At 37.8% G+C, this 24,543-nt stretch overlaps 1 long non-coding RNA gene across 2 annotated transcripts in view; it reads left to right on the top strand.

Moving 5' to 3' along the window:
* Positions 1-24,543, top strand: part of LOC129646465 (uncharacterized) — a 100,812-nt gene that overhangs the window by 45,749 nt on the left and 30,520 nt on the right. Inside the window, exon 2 of one of the 2 annotated variants that reach the window (XR_008711939.1) lies at positions 20,309-20,826. This is a non-coding gene — a long non-coding RNA (uncharacterized LOC129646465). Of the gene's footprint in view, positions 1-20,308; positions 21,160-24,543 lie in introns of those variants that run through there. The other variant, XR_008711940.1, reaches the window with a different exon arrangement.

Raw genomic sequence — 24,543 nt, forward strand, 5'->3', positions numbered from 1 at the left:
AACAATATCCATCAAATTTAATATTGCTCACATTTGGTTCTTGGTAGTGGATTTTATGGAAAAGGAAATGGCAGCCCACTCCAGTGTTCTTGCCTGGAGAATCCCAGGGACGGGGGGATCCTGGTGGGCTTCCGTATATGGGGTCGCACAGAGTCAGACACGACTGAAGCGACTTAGCAGCAGCAGCAGCAGTGGATTTTAAAGAGAAGAGGATAAGGATAAACATACTGTGTCTGGAATAAGTTTTATAAGCTGTTTAGAGAGGCAAGAACAATGTCATGTAAAATGTATTATTGTAGCCCATAGAACACCTAGGGTGATTTAGCATTGGAGGATGACTTAGTATTGGTGTCTTATGCCAAATTGTGAGGAGTTCAATGGCATCTTCCCCAAGTTCTACAAACTCCCAGGGCCTTTGGTTCTCATGATCCCTTTTGGATTGATTCCAGTTGTTGAAACTGTAAACTTTTGTTTCTATGTATGTCAACTCCCATGCTAATTTCCACTCTCTACTTGATGCTGAAATCAAGACATGGACTGCAACTTCTTTTGTTTTGTTTCCCTTTGTACAGTTTACAGAGATTATTTGTATGGGGGGTGGGGTGGGGGTAGGGGTCTTTATTAAAGGTTTGGGAAGATGATAGAGAATTCAATGACAAAGAGAGCAAAAAAATAAGATATTCTTAGAAGTCTTTTGATCTCACCCCAACACCAGTGACTATGTCTCTTTATAAGCTATACATAGATTATATTATGTCCATTTTCCTGCTTCCTCCAAATTCCTGCTATCCTCCAAATTCCTCTTTTCTACTGCAAAGTAATAAATACCCATCTTTTTCTTCTCACAAACTATTACTTTCAGGTTATTATCTGTATTAAAAGTACATATTTTCCTTCAAAATGAATTCTCCCTCGAAGAAAAACTATGGTACAATGATGTCTTCTCATATGGTTATAGAGTTTGATCAGCAGTGTGTGTGTGTGTGTGTGCGCGCATGCACATGTGTGAATTGTTTAATAAGTTGCCAACATATTAATTATGGAAGTTTATAATAAAATCCCATGGACTGAGGAGCCTGTCAGGCTACAGCCCATAGGATTGCAAAGAGTCGGATACGATGGACTGACTTCACTTTCACTTTTCACTTTCATAATAAAATTCTGTATTTCAGCTTCTTTTGAAAAGTTGAAGCTCAGGCAACACCAATCCACCATATTTGCATGAGAACAGTTACATTAAATAACAGACTGCTGCTGACTGGCCTTCTTAGGAGCATGCCTTTTCGGATTTTCCAAAGATCTCACCATTCTCTGTCTTCCAGGAGAACTCTTTCAGTTAAATGGTTGACCTTTATAGGCTTATCAATTTGCATGTCTTAGTTTAGAACCATTGCTAAAATGGTTATACCTGTGAAATGTTTGTAACTAGGAAATAAAGAATGGAAATGACTCAATCTCTACAAACATGGTTAAGTCATTGTAAAGAGAATAAACTGGAAAATGAGTGATAATTGATAGATCTTTGGGTACTGCTTATATCAAGAATAAATTGAATCTCTAGATGCCTTATGTGCCGCTGCTGCTGCTAAGTCGCTTCAGTCGTGTCTGACTCTGTGCAACCCCATAGACGGCAGCCCACCAGGCTCTGCCATCCCTGGGATTCTCCAGGCAAGAACACTGGAGTGGGTTGCCATTTCCTTCTCCATCGCATGAAAGTGAAAAGTGAAAGTGAAGTCGCTCAGTCGCGACCGACTCATGGCGACCCCATGGACTGTAGCCCACCAGGCTCCTCCATCCATGGGATTTTCTAGGCAAGAGTACTGGAGTGGCTTGCCATTGCCTGTAGTCATAATAACAATATTGACTCTTCCAATCCAAGAACACTGTACATCTTTACATCTGCTTGTGTCATCTTTGATGTCTTTCATCAGCATCTTACATTTTTTAGAGTACAGGTCTTTTGTCTCCTTAGATAGGTAATTTTTTTTTATGTGATGATAAATGGGATTGTTTCTTTCATTTGTCTTTCTGCTCTTTTGTTGTTAGTATATATAAATTAAACAGATTTCTGTGTATTAATTCTGTACCCTGAAACTTCACTGAATTAATTGATGAGCTCTGGTTGTCTTCTGGTAACATCCTTAGGACTTTCTATGTACAGTATTTGGAGAAGGAAATGGCAACCCACTCCGGTATTCTTGCCTGGAAAATCCCATGGACGGAGAGCCTGGTAGACTACAGTACATGGGGTCGCAAAGAGTCGGACATGACTGAGTGACTTCACATGTATAGTTATTATGTCATCTACAGACAGTGACAGTTTTACTTCTTCTGTAATTTGAATTCCTTTTATTTCTTTCTCATCACTGATTGCCATGGCTAGGACTTTCAAAACTGTTTTGAATAAAAGTGGCAAGAGTGGGCATTCTTGTCCTATTCTTTACCTTCAAAGAAATGCTTTCAGCTTTTCACCATTGAGCATGATGTTAGCTGTAGGTCTGTCATATATGGCCTTTACTATGTTTGTTTATGTTCCCTCTATGTCTATTTTCTGGAGTGTTGTGGGGTTTTTTTTTTTTTTTTTTTACCATAAATGGATGTTGAATTTGTCTAAAGCTTTTCTTTCATCTATTAAGATGATCATATGGTTTTTATTCTTTAGTTTGTTGATGTGATGTATGATGCTGATTTGTGAATATTGAAAAAACCTTGCTTCCCTGGGGTAAATCCCACTTGATCATGGTGTGAACCTTTTAATGTATTGTTGGATGCAGATTGCTACTATTTTGTTGAGGATTTTGTATCTATGTTCATCAATGATATTGACCTATGATTTTCTGTTTTTATGATGTCTTTGTTTAGTTTTGACATCAAGGTGATGATAGCTTCATAGAATGAATTTGGAGATGTTCCTCCCTCTGCAATTTTTTTTGGAATAGTTTTAGAAGCATGTTATCTCTCTAAATGGGAGAAGGCAATGGCACCCCACTCCAGTACTCTTGCCTGGAAAATCCCATGGATGGAGGAGCCTGGTAGGCTACAGTCCAGGGGGTCGCTAAGAGTCGGACACGACTGAGCGACTTCACTTTCACTTTTCACTTTCATGCATTGGAGAAGGAAATGGTAACCCACTCCAGGACTCTTGCCTGGAGAATCCCAGGGACAGGGGAGCCTGGTGGGCTGCCGTCTATGGGGTCGCACAGAGTCGGACATGACTGAAGCGACTTAATATGCATGCATGCATGCATCTCTCTAAATACTGCATTTGCCTGTGACGTTATCTGGCCCTGGACTTTTATTTGCTGAAAGTTTTAATCATAGTTTCAATTTCAGTACTTGTGATTGTTCTATTCATAGTTGCTATTACTGCTTCAGTTTTGGGAGAGTATACCTAAGAATTTGTCCATTTCTTCTAGATCATCCATTTTATTGGCATAGTTGCTTGCAGTATAGTCTCCTGTCAGTCTTTGTACTTTTATGGGGTTCATGGTGACTTCTCCTTTTTCATTTCTACTTTTATTGATTTGGACCCTCTCTCTCTTTTCTTTTCTTATTTTTGGATGAATCTCACTAAAAGTTTATAAATTTTGTTTAACTTTTCAAAGAATCAGCTTTTAGTTTCATGGATCTTTTCTATTTTCTTGGTCTCTATGCCATTTATTTCTGCTCTGATCTTTATGATTTCTTTCCTTCTGCTTTGAGTTTTGTTTGTTCTTTCTCTGGTTACTTTAGGTATAAGGTTAGGTTGTTTAGAGATTTTTCTTGTTTCCTAAGGCAAGATTGTGTTGCTGTGAACTTCCCTCTTAGAACTGCTTTTGCTGTGTTCCATAAATTTTGGATCATTAGCTCTATTTTCTTTAGTTACTATGCATTTCTTGATTTCCTCTTTGATTTCTTCTATGATCTACTGGTTATTTAGTAGTGTATTTGTGTGTTTTACAAGTCTTTTTCTTGTAGTTGATTTCTAATTTCATAGCTTTGTGCTTGGAAAGGATGCTTGGTATGATTTTAATTTTCTTAAATTTACTGAGGCCCACTTTGTGGCTCAATCTGTGATCAGTTCTGGAGAATATTACATGTGCACTTGAGAAGAATGTGTATTTTGCTGCTCTTGAATGCTTTTGGAATCCTCTATAAATATCAACTAAGTCACTCTAGGCTACAGTGTCATTTAGGTCTGTGTTTCCTCTTTGATTTTCTCTCTGGATAATCTATTGATAAATGTAGGGTGTTAAAGCCCCCACTATTATTGTGCTACTGTCTGTTTCTCCTTTTATGACTGTTATTAGTATCTGAATTATGTACTGAGGTGCTCCTATGATGGGCACATACATATTTGCAACTTATCTTCTTAGATCATTCCCTTGATCAATATGTAATGTCCTTCTTTGTCTCTTGTAACACCTTTACTTTACTTTGTCTAATATGTGTATTGCCACTCCAATTTTCTTTTGACTTCCATTTGCATGGGATTACTTTTTCCATCCCCTCACTTTCAGTCTGAAGTGAGTCTCTTGTAGATAGCATATATATATGAGTCTTGTTTTTGTATTCATTCATTCATTCAAAGTCTTTTGATTGGAGCAATGAAATTGTTTATGTTTAAGGTAATTATCAATATGTTTGTTCTCATTGCCATTTTCTTAATTGTTTTGGACTTGTTTTTGCAGGTATTTTTTTTTCTACCCTTCCTCTTTTATTCTCTTCTCTTGTAATTTAATGACTAATTTTAATTGTGTTTGGATTCCTTTTCCTTTTTTTGTATGTGTATCTATTGTAGATTTTTGGTTTGTGGTTACCATGTGGTTTTGACATAGCAGTCTATATAAAAACAAGATTGATTTTAAGTTGCTGGTCTGTTAAATTCAAATGTATTTCCAATATCTTGCATTTGTACTCTTCTCATTATTTCTGGCTGGATATATTTGTGTGCAGATGATTTTCTACCCGTGCTGTATGCTTGCTTACTGGGCAGCTTTTCCATTCATAATTTTCTTGTTTCTAGGTGTGAACTTCTCATATGTGCCTACTAACCTCACTTTAGCATTTGTTGCAAAGTTGGTCTGGTATTGCTGAATTCTCTAAGCTTTTGCTTGTCTATGAGCTTTTAAGTTCTCTATTGAGTCTGAATGAGAAACTTGCTGGGTAGAGTATTCCTGGTTGTAGTTTCTTCTCTTTCATCACTTTAAAAACATTCTGTCACTCCTTCTTGTCCAAAGAGTTTGTTGAGAAATCAGCATATAACCATATTTCCATATATGTTTTTTGTTGCTTTCCCCTTGTTGCATTCAATATGTTTTCTTTGTCTTTAATTTTTGTCAATTTGATTACTATGGGCTTTGACATGATCTTCTTTGGGTTTACCCTGCCTGGGACTCCCTGTGCTTCCTAGACTTGGGTTACTCTTTCTTTTCCCATGTTAGAGAAGTTTTCAGCTATTATTTCTTCAAATATTTTCTCAGGTCCTTTTTCTCTCTCTTCTCCTTCTAGGACACCTATCATAAGAATGCCATTGCATATAATATTGTCCCAGTGATCTCTTTACTGAGCATGATTTACTGAGCATGGCCCCACCCATCAGAATAAGACCCAGTATCCCCCTCAGTCAGTCTATCCCATCAGGAAGCTTTCATAAGCCTCTTATTCTTCTACATCAGAGGGGATACAGACTGAAAAACATCATTACAGGAAACTAACCAATCTAGTCACATGTACCACAGCCTTGTCTAACTCAAAGAAACTATGAGCCATGCCATGTAGGGCCACCCAAGATGGATGGGTCTTGGTGGAGAGTTCTGACAAAATGTGGTCCACTGGAGAAGGGAATGGCAAACCACTTCAGTATTCCTGCCATGAGAACCCCATGAACAGTATGAAAAGGCAAAAAGACAGGACACTGAAAGATGAAATCCCCAGGTCAGTAGGTACCCAATATGCTACTGGAGATCAGTAGAAAACTAACTCCAAAAAGAATGAAGAGATGGAGCCAAAGCAAAAACAACACCCAGTTGTGGATGTGACTGGTGAGGGAAGCAAGGTCCAGTGCTCTAAAGAGCAATATTGCATAGGAACCTGGAATGTTAGGTCCATGAATCAAGGCAAATTGGAACTAATCAAACAGGAGATGGCAAGAGTGAGTGTTGACATTTTAGGAATCAATAAACTAAGATGTACTGGAATGGGTGAATTTAACTCAGATGACCATTATATCTACTACTGTGGGCAAGAATACCTTAAAAGAAATGGAGTAGCCATCATAGTCAACAAAAGAGTCTGAAATGCAGTACTTGGATGCAGTCTCAAAACAACAGAATGATCTCTGTTCGTCTCTAAGGCAAACCATTCAATATCACGGTAATCCAAGTCTATGCCCTGACCAGTAATGCTGAAGAAGCTGAAGTTGAATGGTTCTATGAAGACCTACAAGACCTTCTAGAATTAACACCAAAAAAGATGTCCTTTTTGTTATAGGGGACTAGAATGCAAAAATAAGAAGTCAAGAAACACCTGGAGTAACAGGCAAATTTGGTCTTGGAGTACAGAATGAAGCAGGACAAAGGCTAATAGAGTTCTGCCAAGAGAATGCACTGGTCATAGCAAACACCATCTTCCAACAAAAGAGAAGACTCTACACATGTACATCACCAGATGGTCAACACTGAAATCAGATTGATTATATTTTTGCAGCCAAAGATGGAGAAGCTGTATACTGTCAGCAAAAACAAGACTGGGAGCTGTCTGTGGCTCAGATCACGAACTCCTTATTGACAAATTCAGACTTAAATTGAAGAAAGCAGGAGAAACCACTAGACTGTTCATGTTTAACCTAAATGAAATCCCTTAGGATTATACAGTGGAAGTGACAAATAGATTCAAAGGATTAGATCTGATAGGCAGAGTTTCTGATGAACTATGGACCAAGGTTCAGGACATTGTGCAAGAGACAGGGATCAAGATCATCCCCAAGAGAAAGAAATGCAAAAAAACAAAATGGCTGTCTGAGGAGGCCTTATGAATAGCTGTGAAAAGAGAAGCCAAAAGCAAAGGAGAAAAGGAAAGATATATCTATTTGAATGCAGAGTCCAAAGAAGCAAGGAGAGATAAGAAAGCCTTCCTCAGTGATCAGTGCAAAGAAATAGAGGAAAACAATAGAATGAGAAAGACTAGAGATCTCTTCAAGAAAACTAGAGAGACCAAGGGAACATTTCATGCAAAGATGGGCTCAATAAATGACAGAAATTGTATGGACCTAACAGAAACAGAAGATATTAAGAAGAGGTGGCAAGAATACACAGAAGAACTGAACAGTGGTCTCTTAATCTGTCTTAATTTCTTTTTTGTTTTTAATTTTGTCCCATGTCTGTGATTTTTACTGTTCTGTCATATAACTCACTTAATTTTTTCTTCTGCCTTGGTTATTCTGCTATTGATTCTTTCCCATGTATTTTTTCATTTCAGTTATTTTATTTTTCATCTCTGTTTATTTGTTATTTACATCTTCCAGGTCTTTGGTAAACATATCTTGTTTCTTGCCATACTGTGCTTTCATTCTTTTACCAGGATCTTGGCCCATCTTTACTATCATTATGCTGAATTATTTTTAGGTATATTACCTATCTCTTCTTCACTTAGTTGTTCTTCTGGGGTTTCTTCTTATAAAGCTTTGGTTTTTGTTAATAGCACACATCTTGTAGAATACCCTATACAACATTTGAGAATCAATAAGTTTAATTTCTTGCATTTATATTCTGCTTTCTCAGAAGAGCTCATCTCACAAACATTGTCTTAATGTTCAAAGAGATTAAATATGTATAGAGATTATTAAGTTAAACAGTGATAGAACTGCAAAGAGGAAAGTGCTATTCAGCTGACTCTGTTTCTCCATTTTATTTTGACTTTAATGACAGTAAAAAGATTCCTGAACTTTAAGCTAGTAGCTTAAATTAAAGCTGATATAATAAAGAGTATAATAGATTTCTTTCAAATGTTAACATAAAATCCATGAGCTATAAGATCCAAGAATTCAGGATCATGTTTATGATCCTAGTTTTTAAGATGAGTTCCTTATATACAAGAATGTCAGTATACTAATTTTCATCCTTCTGTGAGATAAATATTCTCTTGTTGGAGTATTTAACCACTGTCACAGGAAAATAGATGTAACTAAACAATGGTAGAGAAGTTTTTACTAAACTTAATATTTTTGAAAACATATAAATGATGCTATTATTTAACATGAGTCACTAATTCTTTTTCACAAATCAGGTTAAGTCAAGGCTTTGGGGAAATTATTGGGTTAAATTGCCCAAAGCTTCAGATTATAGCACTGGCAGAGACTGATTTCAGCTCTTCATCAGTACAGCTTCTAAATCCTGTTTCTTTTCTCTGTAGTATACTGCATTCCCATTTTATTATTGTGATTTTTTTCCTTCTTTTAGAATATGTTTTAAAATCAAATGTACTTGAGTGAATACATTTTTTTTTTCATTCAGTTGAATTGCCATAACTTCTGCACTTCTTACATTACAACTCCTTTTAATAATTGATGGGAACCTGAAAACTTAAAACAGAAAAAGCTCACTGGTCTCATTGGTCAAGACAATTCTCTGGAACTTGGCAGAAATTTGCATAAAGTCCTAAGAAATGGAAAGAGGATGCCTATATATTTCATAATTACAGTCATATTTCAAATCCCATCCAATGCAGAGAATTAACATGACAAAAAAAAAATGGTATGACAGAATGAGACAAGGGCTCTGAATAGAAACAGGTTTGAGACTTTCTCCAGTTGGGTGAAATCATCAGGAAATGACATGGAAAGTAGACGAAGTGCCTCTTTTTTCTGCATAACAGTGCTGGAAGGGTACCTAGAATGATGAAAAATATTTCCAGTGGTTAATGATGTTTGCAAATCAGTTACAACTTGGAACATTCAAGAAAGTCAAGGGTAGGCCTGGAGATTGAAGCAGAGAGCCATGGTTGCATATACCTCTCACTGACATGTAGTTTGGTTAAATTTACAGAGAGAGAAATCTTACAAGGTTCTGCTAGTTTTTTTCACCATGCATTATCTGATCTATATACAAAGTAACAAAGAGTTATAGACAAAATATATGAATTCAGTCCTGGAGTCCTTGTATTTGAACAAAAATTAGCACTAGAGAGGAGAAGGGTTCTACTTAATCAGCAAACAAAAGTGGACTAAATGTTTCTTTTTCCTAAATTCTAATACAGCCATACCTTATTTTATTGTGCTTTACCCTATTGTGCATCACAGATAATGCATTTAAAAAAAAATGAATTTTGTGGTAACACTGAGTTGAGCAAGTACATTATCACCAGTTGACCAAAAATATTTGTTTATTTCATGTTTCTGTGTCACATTTTAGCAATTCTCATAATATTTAAATTTTTTCATTATTATATTTATTTTGATGATCAGTTGTCATTGAAGTGACTATTGTAATTGTTTGGGGGCACCATGAGCTGCACATATATAAGATGGTGAGCTTAATAATATGTGTGTTCTGACTGCTCCACTGATATTGGGTCCCCCAACTATCTCCTCATGCTCAGACCTCCCTGTTCCCTGAGAGACAGAGATATTGAAATTACACCAGCTAATAACCCTACAGTGGCTGCCAAATCTTCAATGAAATGATGAGTTGCATATCTCTCACTTTTTTATTTTATAATTTTTTTAATTGGAGTACAGTTGCTTTACAATGTTGTATAAGTTTCTGCTGTATAGCAAAGTGAATCAGCCACATGTACATATATATGCCCTCTTCCTTGGATTTCATTCCCATTTAGGTCATCACAGAGCATTGAGTAGAGTTCCCTGTGCTATGCAGCAGTAGGTTCTCTTTAGTTGTCTATTTTATACATAGTCGATTTCCTTCATAGCTCAGTTGGTAAAGAATCCACCTGCAATGCAGGAGACCCTGGTTTGATTCCTGGTTTGGGATGATCTGCTGGAGAAGGGATAGGCTACCCACTCCAGTATTCTTGGGCTTCCTTTGTGGCTCAGCTGGTAAAGAATCTGTCTGCAATGTGGGAGACCTGGGTTCGATCCCTGGATTGGGAAGATTCCCTGGAAGGGAAAGGCTAACCCACTCCAATATTCTGGCCTGGAGAATTTCATGGACTGTATAGTTTCTGCTATATGGCAAAATGAATCAGCCACATGTACACATAAATATCCTCTTCCTTGGATTTCCTTCCCATTTAAGTCACCACAGAGCATTCAGTAGAGTTCCCTGTGCTATACAGCAGTAGGTTCTCTTGAGTTGTCTATTTTATACATAGTGTGTGTGTGTGTGTGTGTGTGTGTGTGTGTGTGTGTGTGATTACCAATCTCCCAATCCATCCCAGTCCCTCTCCCCAGCTTGGTATCCATAGGTATGTTCTCTACATCTGTGTCTCTATGGCTACTTTGGAAATAAGTTCATTTTTGCTATTTTTCTAGATTCCACATATGTGCATTAATATACAATTTTTGTTTTTCTCTTTCTGACTTACTGCACTCTGTATGACAGTCTCTAGGTCCATCCATGTCTCTACAAATGACCCAATTTTGTTACACTTTATGGCTGAGTAATATTCTATTCTATATATGTACCACAATTTCTTTATCCATTCCTCTGTTGTTGGGCATTTAGGTTGCTTCCATGTTCTGCCTATTGTAAGTAGTGTTGCAATGAACGTTGGCATGTGTGTATCTTTTTGAATTATGGTTTTCTTCTGGTATGTGCCCAGGGTGGGATTGTTGGGTCAAATGGTAGTTCTGTTTTTAGTTTTTTAAGGAAAATCTCTATACTGTTCTCCATAGGAGATTTATCAATTTACATTCCCACCAATAGTGTAAGAAGGTTCTCTTTTCTCCACACTCTCTCCAGCATTTATTGTTGTATATTTTTTGATGGTGGCTACTCCGAGCAGTGTCAGGTGAAATTATATTATAGTTTTGGTTTGCATTTCTTTAACAATGATTGATGTTCGGCATCTTTTCATGTGCCTGTGCCTGTATGTCTTCTTTGGAGAAATGTCTGTTTAGGTCTTCTGCTCTGTTTTTTATTGGGTTGTATGTTTTCTGTTATTGAGTTACATGAACTGTTTGTATATATTGGAGATTAATCCTTTGTCAATTGCTTCTTTGAATATATTTTCTCCTAATCTGAGCATTGTCTTTTTGTCTATTTTATGGTTTCCTTTGCTGTGCAAAAGCTTTTAAATTTTACCAGGTCCTATTTGTTTGCTTTTGTTTTAATTTTCATTACTCTAGGAGATGGGTCAAAAAAGATCTTGTTCCTACTATCAGAAAATTACTAGAGCTAATCAGTGAATTTAGAAGAAAAGTCATAGGATGCAAAATCAATGCACAGTAATCCCTTGCATTCCTATACACTAACAATGAAAAATCAGAAAAAGAAGTTAAGTAATCAATCCTATTCACCATTTCAACAAAAATAATAAAATACCTGGGAATAAACCTACAAAAGGATACAAAAGACCTGTATACAGAAAATTATAAGACACTCATGAAATAAATCAAAGATGACACAAACAGATGGAAACATCATGTTCTTGAACTGGTAGAATCATTATTGTGAAAATGAGTTACTACCCAAAGTAATCTACAGATTCAATACAATCCCTATCAAATTGCTGATGACATTTTTCACAGAACTAGAACAAAAAATTTCACAATTTGTATGGAAACACAAAAGATCCTGAATAGCCAAAGCAACCTTGAGAAAGAAAGATAGAGCTGGAAGAATCAACCTTCCTGATTTTAGACTATACTCAAAGCTACAATCACCAAGACACTATTGTAAAGACACAGAAACAGAAATATAGACCAATAAGAAAAGATAGCCCAGAGATAAACCCATACAATACATACACCTATGGAACCTTATCCTGACAAAGGAGGAAAGAATATACAATGTAGAAAAGACATTCTCTTCAATAAGTTGTGATGGGAAAACTGGATCTATGCATAAGAGAATGAAATTATAACACTTCCTAACACCATACATAAAAATAAATTCAAAATGGATTAAAGACATAAATGTAAGATCAGAAAGTAGAAAACTCTTAGAGGAACCATGCTAAGTCGCTTCAGTCGTGTCCAACTCTGTGCGACCACATAGACAGCAGCCCACCAGGCTGCCCCATCCCTGGGATTCTCCAGGCAAGAACATTGGAGTGGGTTGCCATTTCCTTCTCCAATGCATGAAAGTGAAAATTCAAAGTGAAGTCACTCAGTCATGTCTGACTCTTAGCGACTTCATGGACTGCAGCCTACCAGGCTCCTCCGTCCATGGGATTTTCCAGGCAAGAGTACTGGAGTGGGGTGCCATTGCCTTCTCCACAGGTAGAATACTCTAACATAAATTGCAGCAAAATCCTTTATGACCCACCTCCTAGAGTAATGGACAATAAAAACAAAAATAAACAAATGGGACCTAATTAAACTTAAACACTTTTGCACAGCAAAAGCATTCATAAACAAGTTGAAAAGACAACCCTCACAATAGGAGAAAATAATTGCAAAAGAAGCAACTGACAAACGATTGTTGCTGCTGCTGCTAAGTCACTTCAGTCGTGTCTGACTCTATGTGACCCCATAGATGGCAGCCCACCAGGTTCCCCTGTCCCTGGGATTCTCCAGGCAAGAACACTAGAGTGGGTTGCCATTTCCTTCTCCAAGACAAAGGATTAATTTCCAAAGTATATATCAGCTTATGCAGCTCAATATCAGAAAAACAAACCACCCAATCAAAACATAAGTGGAAGACCTAAACAGGTATTTATCCAAAGACATACAGATGGCCAATAAAAACATGAAAACATGCTCAACATCACTCATTATTAGAGAAATCCAAATCAAAGCTACAATGAGGCATCACCTCAAACCAGTCAGAAAGGCTGTCATCAAAAAATCTACAAATAATGAAGAATGCTGGAGAGTATGTGGAGAAAAGGAAAACCTCTTGCACTGTTCAGTTCAGTTCAGTTCAGTCGCTCAGTCCTGTCCAACTCTTTGCGACCCCATGAATCACAGCACGCCAGGCCTCCCTGTCCATCACCAACTCCCGGAGTTCACTGAAACTCACGTCCATCGAGTCGGTGATGCCATCCAGCCATCTCATCCTCTGTCATCCCCTTTTCCTCCTGCCCCCAATCCCTCCCAGCATCAGAGTCTTTTCCAATCAGTCAACTCTTCTCATGAGGTGGCCAAAGTACTGGAGTTTCAGCTTTAGCATCATTTCTTCCAAAGAACACCCAGGGCTGATCTCCTTTAGAATGGACTGGTTGGATCTCCTTGCAGTCCAAGGGACTCTCAAGAGTCTTCTCCAATACCACAGTTCAAAAGCATCAATTCTTTGGCACTCAGCTTTCTTCAGAGTCCAACTCTTACATCCATACATGACCACTAGAAAAACCATAGCCTTGACTAAATGGACCTTTGTTGACAAAGTAATTTCTCTGCTTTTGAATATGCTATCTAGGTTGGTCATAACTTTTCTTCCAAGGAGTAAGCGTCTTTTAACTGTTGGTGGGATATAAATTGATACAGGCACAATGGAGAACAGAATAGAGATTTCCTAAAAGACTAGGAATGAAACTGCCATATGACTCAGCAATCCCACTACTGGACATATACCCCAATAAAACCATAATTCAAAAAGATTCATACATCCCAATGATCATTGCAGCACCATTTACAATAGCCAGGACATGGAACCAACCTAGATGTCCATCAACAGATGAATGGATAAAGGAATTGTGATACATATATACAATATAAGAGCACTCAACCATAAAAAGGAACTGATGGTGTATGAACCTGTTATATAGAGTGAAGTAAGTCAGGAAGAGAAAAATAAATATCTTATATTAATGCATATGTATATAGAATCTAGGAAAAATTGGTACTGATGAACCTATTTACAAGTCAGAAGTAGAGATACAGACATAGAAAACTTGTAGACACAGTGGGGGAAGAAGAGGGCAGGATGAATTAAGAGAGTAGCATTGAAATATATACATTAGTCAGTTCAGTCACTGAGTCGTGTCCGACTCTTTGCAACCCCATGAATCACAGCATGCCAGGCCTCCCTGTCTATCACCAACTCCCGGAGTTCACCCAAACTCATGTGCATTGAGTCAGTGATGCCATCCAGCCATCTCATCCTGTCACCCCCTTCTCCTCCTGCCCCCAATCCCTCCCAGCATCAGGGTCTTTTCCAATGAGTCAGTTCTTCACATGAGGTGGCCAAAGTATTGGGAATTTCAGCCTCAGCATCAGTCCTTCCAATGAACACCCAGGACTGATCTCCTTTCGGATGGACTGGTTGGATCTCCTTGCAGTCCAAGGGATTCGCAAGAGTCTTCTTCAGCACCACAGTTCAAAAGCATCAATTCTTCGGCGCTCGGCTTTCTTCACAGTCCAAATCTCACATCCATACATGACTACTGGAAAAACCATAGCCTTGACTAGACAGACCTTTGTTGGCAAAGTAATGTCTCTGCTTTTCAATATGCTATCTAGGTTGGTCGTAACTTTCCTTCTAAGGAGTAAGCATCTATTAATTTCATGGCTGCAATTACCATCTGCAGTGATTTTGGAGCCCAAAAAAATAAAGTCTGACACTGTTTCCACTGTTTCCCCATCTATTTCCCATGAAGTGATGGGACCAGATGCCATAATCTTAGTTTTCTGAATGTTGAGCTTTACACCAACTTTTTCACTCTCCACTTTCACTTTCATCAAGAGGCTTTTTAGTTCCTCTTCACTTTCTGCCATAAGGGTGGTGTCGTCTGCATGTCTGAGGTCATTAATATTTCTCCCTGCAATCTTGATTCCAGCTTGTGCTTCTTCCAGCCCAGCGTTTCTCATGATGTACTCTGCATTTAAGTTAAATAAGCAGGGTGACAATATATAGCCTTGACATACTCCTTTTCCTATTTGGAACCAGTCTGTTGTTTCATGTCCAGTTCTAACTATTGCTTCCTGACCGGCATACAGGTTTCTCAAGAGGCAGGTCAAGATGGTCTGGTATTCCCATCTCTTTCAGAATTTTCCACAGTCTATTGTGATCCACACAGTCAAAGGCTTTGGCATGGTAAACAAAGCAGAAATAGATGTTTTTCTGGAACTCTCTTGCTTTTCCGATGATGCAGTGGATATTGGCAATTTGATCTCTGGTTCCTCTGCCTTTCCTAAAACCATATGTAAAATAGCTAGTGGGAAATTGCTGTACAACACAGGGAGTTCAACCCTGTGCTCTGTGACAACCTGAGGGTGGGATTAGGTGAGGGGTGGGAGGGAGGTTCAAGAGGAAGGTATATATGTATATGTATGGTTGATTCACACTCTTGTATGGTAGAAACCAACACAATATTGTAAAGCAATTATCCTCCCATTAAAAATAATAAAAAAATCTTGCTTCAATTTATGTCAAAGAATGTTCTGCCTATCTTTCCCCCTCAGAGCTTTGTAATGTCTGGCCCTACAATTATGTGTTCAATCCATTTTGAGTTTATTTTTGTGTATGGTGTTAGAGAGTATTCTAATTTCATTATTTTACATGTAGCTGTCCAGTTTTCAGCCTCTTATTGAAGAGACAGTTTTTTCTCCATTTTATATTTTTGCCTCCTTTACCAAAGATTAGGGGACCATAGGAGATAGTGTTTATCTCTGGGGTTCTATCCTGTCACACCTGTCTATATTTCTGATTTTGTGCCATGACAATAGTGTCTTGATGACTGTAGCTTTGCATTACAGTCTGAAATCAGAGAGCTTGATTCCTGCAGCTCTGTTTTCCTTTCTCAAGATTGTTTTGATTATTTGGGGGGGGGGGTGTGTGTGTGTGTTTCCATACAAATTGCACAGCTTTTTGTTCTAATTCTGTGAAAAAAGGCCATTTGGTGGAGATTGTATTGGTAATTTTATGGAGATTGTATTGAATCTGTAGATGGCTTTGGGTGGTATAGCCATTTTCACAACATTGGTTTTTTGAATCAAAGAACATGGCATATCTCTCCATCTGTTTGTGTAATCTCTTATTTTTTCATGAATGTGTTTGGTTTCTTTCATCAGTACCTTATAGTTTTCTGAGTATAGATATTTTCTCTCTTTAGATAGCTTTATTCTATTTTATTCTTCTGTTACTGTGGTAAATGGGATTGTTTCCTTAATCTTTGTTTAGGACTTTTTTTGTTAGTGTATAGGAATGTAAGAGATTTTTGAGAATTAATTTTGGATCCTGCAACTTTTACAAATTCATTGATGAGCTTTAATAGTTTTCTGGTGTTATCTTTAGGATTTTTATATATAGTCTAAGGGCTCCTCTGGTGGCTCTAGTTCTAGTTCAGTTGTTCAGTGGTGTTTGACTCTTTGTCACCCCATGGACTGCAACACGCCAGACTTCCCTGTCCATCACCAACACCTGGAGCTTGCTCGAAGTGATGTCCATCGAGTTGGTGGATATCTCATCCTCTGTTGTCCCCTTCTCCTCCTGCCTTTTGTCTTTCCAAAAATCAGGGTCTTCTCTAATGAGTCAGCTCTTTGCATCAGGTGGCCAAAGAATTGGAGTTCCAGCTTCACCATCGGTCCTTCCAATGAGTATTCAGCACTGATTTCCTTAAGAATTGACTGGTTTGATCGCCTTGCAGTTCAAAGGACTCTGAAGAGTCTTCTCCAACACCACAGTTCAAAAGCAGCAAGTCTTCGGCACTCAACTTTCTTTATGGTCCACCTCTCACATCCATACATGACTACTGGAAAAAACATAGCTTTGACCTATATGGACCTTTGTCATAGCTTTTCTACCAAGGAGTAAGCATCTTTTTATTTCATGGCTGTAGTCACCATTGGCCAGAGAAGGCAATGGCACCCCATTCCAGTACTCTTGCCTGGAAAATCCCTTGGACAGAGGAGCCTAGTAGGCTGCAGTCCATGGGGTCACGAAAAGTCAGACTCAACTGAGCGACTTCACTTTCACTTTTCACTTTCATGCACTGGAGAAGGAAATGGTAACCCACTCCAGTGTTCTTGCCTGGAGAATCCCAGGGACAAGGGAGCCTGGTGGCCTGCCATCTATGGGGTCGAACAGAGTTGGACACGACTGAAGCAACTTAGCAGCAGCAGTAGCGGTCATCGTTGGCAGTGATTTTGGTGCCCAAGAAAACAAAGTCTGTCACTGTTTCCATTGTTTCCCTATCTATTTGCCATGAAGTGATGGGACCAGATGCCATGATCTAATGCTGTTTTAAGCCAGTTTTTTCACTCTCCTTTTTCACCTTAATCAAGAGGCTCTTCAGTTCCTCTTTGCTTTCTGCCAGAAGGGTGGTGTCATCTACATATCTAAGGTTATTGATATTTCTCCCAGCAATCTTGATTCCAGCTTGTGCTTTGTCCAGCCTGGCATTGCACATGATGTACTCTGCATAATTTAAATAAGCAGGGTGAGTACAACCTTGACATACTCCTTTCCCAATTTTGAACCATTCTGTTGTTCCATGTCCAGTTCTAATTGTTGCTTCTTGACCTGCATATAGATTTCTCAGGAGGCAGGTAATGTGAACATGAACGTGAAAGTCACTCAGTCACTCTTTGCAACTTCATGGACTTCTCAATGGAATTCTCCAGGCCAGAATACTGGAGTGGGTAGCGTTTTCCTTCCCCAGGGGAAATTCCCAACCCAGGGATCAAACCCAGGTCTCCTGCATTGCAAGCAGATTCTTTACCAGCTGAGCCACAAGGGAAGCCCGGAGGCAGTTAAGGTGGTCTGATATTCCCATCTCTTGAAAATTTTTCCACAGTTGTGATCCACACAGTCAAAGGCTTTGGTGTACTCAATAAAGCAGAAGTAGATGTTTTTCTGGAACTCTCTTGCTTTTTTGATGATCCAACTGATGTTGGCAATTGGATCTTTCATTCCTCTGCCTTTTCTAAATCCAGCTTGAACATCTGGAGTTTCTTAGTTCACATACTGTTGAAGCCTCACTTGGAGAATTTTGAGCATTAATTTCCTAGCATATGAGATGAGTGCAATTGTGTGGTAGTTTGAACATTCTTTGATATTGCCTTTCTTTGGAATTGGAATAAAAACTGACCTTTTCCAGTGCTGTGCCCACTGCTGGGTTTTCCAAATTTGCTGGCATATTGAGTGCAGCACTTTAACAGCATCATCTTTTAGGATTTAAAATAGCTCAGTTAAAATTCCCGATGGCCCAGTGGTAAAGAATTCTGCTGATGAAGGAGATGCAGGTTAGATCTCTGGGTCGGGAAGATCCCCTGGAGAAGGAAATGTCAACCCATGCCAGAGGGTTGGAAAATCTTGCCTGGAAAGAAATCTTTTGGAAAAGATTTGCCCTGAAAATCTTGCCTGGAAAAAATCTTTTCTTGCCTGGAAAATCTTATGGACAGAGGCTACGGTCCATAGGATTGCAAAGATCTGGACACAGCTTAATGGCTGAGTACCAGCATGATGTATAGTATCACATCATTTGCAAACAATGACAGTTTTACTTCTTTTAAAATTTGAATTTCTTTCTTTTTTTCTCTGGTTACTGTGGCTAGGATTTTCAAAACTATGCTAAATAATAGTGGCGAGTGGGGACATCGTTGTCTTATTCTTGATTCTAGAGGAAATGCTTTCAGTTTTTCACCATTGAAAATGATGGTTGTTGTGGGTTTATTGTATATGACCATTATCATGTTGAGGTTTGTTCCCGCTGTGACCACTTTCTGAAGAATTTTTATCATAAATAGTGTTGAATTTTGTCAAAAGTATTTTCTGCATCTATTGAGATGATCATATATATATACATATGCATAAATTTAGATATAGTTGCTTTACAATGTTATGTTTGTTTCCACTGGGCAATGAAATGAATCAGCTATATGTGTACATGTATTCTCTCTCTCTTGGACCTTCCTTCCAGGCCCCCATCTCACTTGGCATATACCCTGAGAAAATCATAATTCAAAGAGATCATATGGTTTTAATTTTTCAGTTTGTTAACATGTATTACATTGATTGATTTACATATATTGGAGAGTCCCTGCATCTGTGGGATAAATCCCACTTGATCATGGTATGTGATCCTTTTAATTTGGTGTGGGATTCTGTGTGCTACTATTTTGTTGAGGATTTTTACATCTTTGTTCATCAGTGATATTGATCTGTAATTTTCTTTTTTGAGTGTGATATCTTTGTTTTTGGTATCAAAGTGATTGTGGCCTTGTAGAATGAGCTTAAGAATTCTTCTCTTGCAACTTTTTGGAAAAGTTTGAGAAGGATAGGAGTTAACTCTTCTATAATTACTTGAAAGAATTCTATTATATCTCTCACTTTAAATCAAAAGCCAGGTATGACTAAGTTTAGTGAGGAAGGCATGTTGAAAGCCAAAGTAGGCTGAAAGCTAGGCCTCTTTACTCCAAAGTTAGCCAAGTTGTGAATGCACAGGAAAAGCTCCTGAAGGAAATTAATAGTGTTACTCCAATGGACATATGAATGACAAAAAAGAAACAGCCTATTTTTTATACAAGAAAAGTTTTAATAATCTGGAACAAAGATCCAACCAGCCACAACATTCCCTTAAGAAAGAGTCTAATCCAGATCAAGATTCTAATTCTTCATTTCTGAGAAGGCTGAAAGAGGTGAGGAAACTGCAGAAATTTGAGGCTTGAAGAGGGTGGTTTATGAGGTTTAAGAAGTTGCCTCCATAACATAAAAGTGCAAGGTGAAGTGACATGTGCTGATGTAGAAGCTTCAGCAAATTATCCAGAAGATCTAGTTACAATAACTAATGAAGGTGGCCACACTAAATAACAGATTTTCTATGTAGATGAAACAACCTTATATTAGAAGGAGATGCCATCTAGGACTTTCATAGCTAGAGAGGAGAAGTCAATGTCTGGCTTCAAAGGGGAGGCCGATTTCTTTGTTACAGGCTAATGCATCTGGGAGCTTTAGGTTGAAGCCAATGCTCATTTCCCATTTCAAAAATCCTAGATCGCTTAAGAATTATGATGATTCTACTCTGTGCTCTATGAAAGGAACAGAAAAAAAAGGGGGGGTTAAAAGCACACCTGTTTACAATGTTGCTTACTAAATATTTTTAAGTACACTGTTAAGACCTGCTGCTCAGAAAAAAATGATTCCTCTCAAAATATTAATGCTTGTTGACAATGTACCTGGTCATTTAAGAGCTCTGATAAGTATTTTTAATGTGATACGTTCTGTAAGGCTACAGCTGTTTTAACTAGCTATTCTTCTGATGGATCTAGGGAAAATAAAAAACTCTGGAAAAGACTCACCATGCCAGATCCGTTGAAGAATATTTATGATTAATGGGAGGAGCAAAAAACATCACATTAATAACAAGGGTTTGGAAGAGGTTGATTCCAGTCTTCACGGGTGACTTTGAAGGGTTCAAGACTTCAGTGAAGAAAGTAACTGCAGATGTGCTGGATATAACAAGAGAACTAGAAGTGGAGCCTAAAGATGTAACTGAATAGTAATCTCATGATAAACTTGAATGGATGAAGAGGTGTTTTTTAAGGATAATGAAAGAAATGGTTTCTTGAAATGGAATCTACTCCTAGTGATAATTCTGTGAAGATTATTGGAATTATAAGAAGGGAATAAGAATATTACATAAATTTGGTTGATATAGCAGAGGCAAGAATTGAGAGGATTAGCTCCAATTTTAAAATATATTTTACTGTGAGTAAAATGCTATCAAATAACATTACATGCTGCAGAGATATCATTTGTAAAAAGAAAAGTCAATCTATGTCACAAACTTCATTGTTGTCTTAAATTGCCATACCAACTTTAGCAAAAATCATCCTAATTAATCAGCAACTGTCAACATTAAGACAAGACCCTCTACCAGCAAAGAAAAAAAAATATGTATATGATTTGCTTCAATATCAGATAATGGTTAGAATTTTTAGCAATACAGTATTTTTACATAATTTTTTCAGACATAATGTTATTACACACTTAATAGACTACACCATAGTGTAAAAATAACTTTTATATTCACTGGGAAATCAAAGTTTCCTGTAACTCACTTTACTGAATTATTCACTTTATTGTGGTGGTCTGAAATTGAACTCACAATGTCTTCAAGGTATGCTTTTAAACACAATTTCTGGGCAGAAGTCAAGATACTTTTTCTCCTACAAAATAAGAATTGTTCTGAGTAATTCATTAGAAACCTCCTCTGTAGTTTGAAGATGAGAGACAGTCACAGGCACAGACTGATGAATCTTAATAGACACTTTTATTTTATGACTATGTCTAATGTATAACATTAAGAAGTATAGTTCATAGAAAAATTACAAAAGCATATATAAGAAGAAAAAATAAACATGAGCATAACTAGATTAGAAAATAAAATATGGAGATAAGGGTTTTCAGAGTTAAATCAATGAAAATATTAATAAGTGATTCCCAATACACAATTCAGGCATATTATGGAATTGGCAACTTCTATGTATTGTTATCTCAGGTTCAGTTCAGTTCATTTGCTCAGTCATGTCTGAATCTTTGTGACCCCAGGGACTGCAGCAGGCCAGGCATCCCTATCCATTGCCAACTCCCGGGGTTTACTCAAACTCATGTCCATTGAGTCGGTGATGCCATCCAACCATCTCATCTTCTGTCATCCCCTTCTCCTCCTGCCTTCAATATTTCCCAAGATCAGGGTCTTTTCAAATGAGTCTGTGCTTTGCATCAGGTGGCCAAAGTATTGGAGTTTCAGCTTCAGCATCAGTCCTTCCGATGAATATTCAGGACTGATTTCCTTTCAAATGGACTGGTTGAATCTCCTTGAAGCCCAAGGGACTCTCAAGAGTCTTCTCCAAACCACAGTTCAAAAGTATCAATTCTTCAGTGCTCAGCTTTCTTTATAGTCCAATTCTCACATCCATAAATGACTACTGGAAAAACCATAGCTTTGACTAGGTGGACCTTTGTTGGCAAAGTAATATCTCTGCTTTTTAATATACTGTCTAGGTTGGTCAAAACTTCTCTTCCAAGGAGCAAGCATCTTTTAATTTCATGGCTGCATTCAGCATCTGCAGTGATTTTGGGGACCCCCCCCCCCAAAATAAAGTCTGTCACTGTTTCCACTGTTTCCCCATCTATTTGCCATGAAGTGATGGGACCAGATGCCATGATCTTAGTTTTCTGAATGTTGAGTTGTAACCCAACTTTTTCACTCTCCTCTTTCATTTTCATCAAAAGGCTCTTTAGTTCTTCACTTTCTGCTATAAAGATAGTGTCATCTGTGTAGGAAATAGTATTTCTAGGTACCCTCAGTCCTAATAATGTCTGCATTTCTATTACCTACTGTAGTAATGATGCATAAAAGGTACCTAGTACATGTTTGAGAGAGTCTGAACAAGTGAATTGCCATGTTGGTAATGATATAGTTGCTGGTTTTGTGAGTTTAGTAGTTTAAAGAAATACACTGGTCACTAGATCTATACATTTGTGATTCTTGTCAGATATAGTCAGTAAATGTTACATAGTAGTAATCTATTATATATATTGAATTATCATGATAATCTAAAAATACCAGTGCCCATCTTCAATATTATGAGATTCTGATTCAGTTGCTCTGAGATGAGACCTAAGCATCAGTACTCTTAAAATCTCTGAAGGTTATGAAACTATGAAATGAAGATTAGGAACCATGGGAGTTTAGACCAGGTAGCCTATGCTACCAACTGAAAGTCCATGATCATTCCCTGTATACAGTAGTCATCATCAAGCATCTTTTCCCAGAAATAACCCAAGTATACCAAATATTTTGGCCACACTAATTTTACCATGGTAGCCAAATTAATTGGGATAGACTTAATAAAGATTCACCATCTGAGTTTGCTTATCTATTTAAAAACACATACTGAGTGCCTACTTTGTGTAGGCAGGGTCCTCCCCACGTGAATAAGTTTAAGAGCAAGGTAGACAAGGTCCGTACTGTGATGGAAGAGAAACTATCCTTCTCCATACAGAAATACTCAAGTGTAACTGGCATACACAAAAATCAGTGTGCAACGGGGATATTTAATCTAGATCAGGGATTCAAGACAAGATTCCAGGAGGGAAGGCTTTGCATGAACATGAGTAGAGAGAGCATTCTAGGAAGAGGGAATATATATGAAAAGGACCAAGAGTGGCAAAGAGTTTTTGAAGTCAAGGAACTGAAAGAAGATTATTGTGAATGAAACCTAATTCTTGAAGGGGCAGGCTAATTTTAGCTGAAACTAGTGAGATAGGTGCATTTGCTCAGATCATGAGAATGGGGATTTGCCATATTTAAAAGTTTCACTCTTCTGAACAATGTCAATTTTGTCCAATTTTTCTATTCTTTTCTTTCGGCTTTCTCTGTATCCCATCACCAGCCTAGTCAAAGCCACTACATCTTTCTTCTTGTTACTCCTACTTATCCCCTTATTGAAACCAGCATAATCCTTTAAAAGTAAAATTCTGATCATATCATGCTACTACTTAAAATCTTACAATAATTTCTCATCAACCAGGAAGATGTCCCAGTATATGCTCATGTACTCCCTTTTGCATGCTCTCTTTCTCTCTGAGATCATGTCATGGCTTATCACTCTCTCACCTTGCTCTAGCCATATTGAATTTATTTTAGTTGTTCCAATTTGCCAGACTCTCTCAAACAGGTTTTATCCTTTTCCTGCTTGTCATGTGTGATTTAACCTGGTCATCTGAGAACTCAAATGTATAATTTTTTTTCCCCCCCAGTTAGACTATAAACCCAAAGGTATCCTAAGCTCCTAGCATACAACCTGGTCCATATGTGTTGAATTAACCTATAAGAGAAAGAATAATTGCACTGAGATGCACTCTACTAAAAAAGTTCTACCCTACTCATACAAATTAGTTTTTCTTTAAATAATTTCCATTGGAAACCTATCAGATGGTAATTTTTATTCCACATGTGAAAATATTTTTATGAAAAAATAGCCTGTGATATTATTGTGTCTAATAATGAGGGATTTTTATCAGCTTTGGAAGAGACCACAAACTGATGGGTAATGGGTAGAGCACCCTTCACACAGCCCTGTGAGCACAGAATTAATCATCTACCACTCACAACTCTTAGCCACTTCCACAACTCACTCTGACAAATATTACCACAAAACCACATGCTCCTCCAATTGCTTGACAGAAACTCAGCTTGAAAAAGTTTCCTTCAGTGTAGATTTTCATAATGTTTCCAGCTAGTGATAGAAGTAAATGCTGTCATAGTCTGTGTGGGCTTGGCACTCAGTCTTTAATGCAAGAAAATGAAGGTGTGATTGGATGGCCATGCCCAGGTCTCTGGTGAGTGCCTGGGATAGGCCACCAAGTAAGGGTCCATAGTTTTCTGCAGGGAAGAATTCAAGAGTGAGACGGTAAAGTGAAAGTGTTAGTTAGAGAGAGACACACTCCATAGACAGTATGTGGGATATATCAGAAGACAAGAGGTAGGCCCCAA

Source organism: Bubalus kerabau, chromosome 3, assembly GCF_029407905.1.
Source record: "Bubalus kerabau isolate K-KA32 ecotype Philippines breed swamp buffalo chromosome 3, PCC_UOA_SB_1v2, whole genome shotgun sequence".
In the NCBI taxonomy this organism is placed as follows: domain Eukaryota; kingdom Metazoa; phylum Chordata; class Mammalia; order Artiodactyla; family Bovidae; genus Bubalus; species Bubalus kerabau.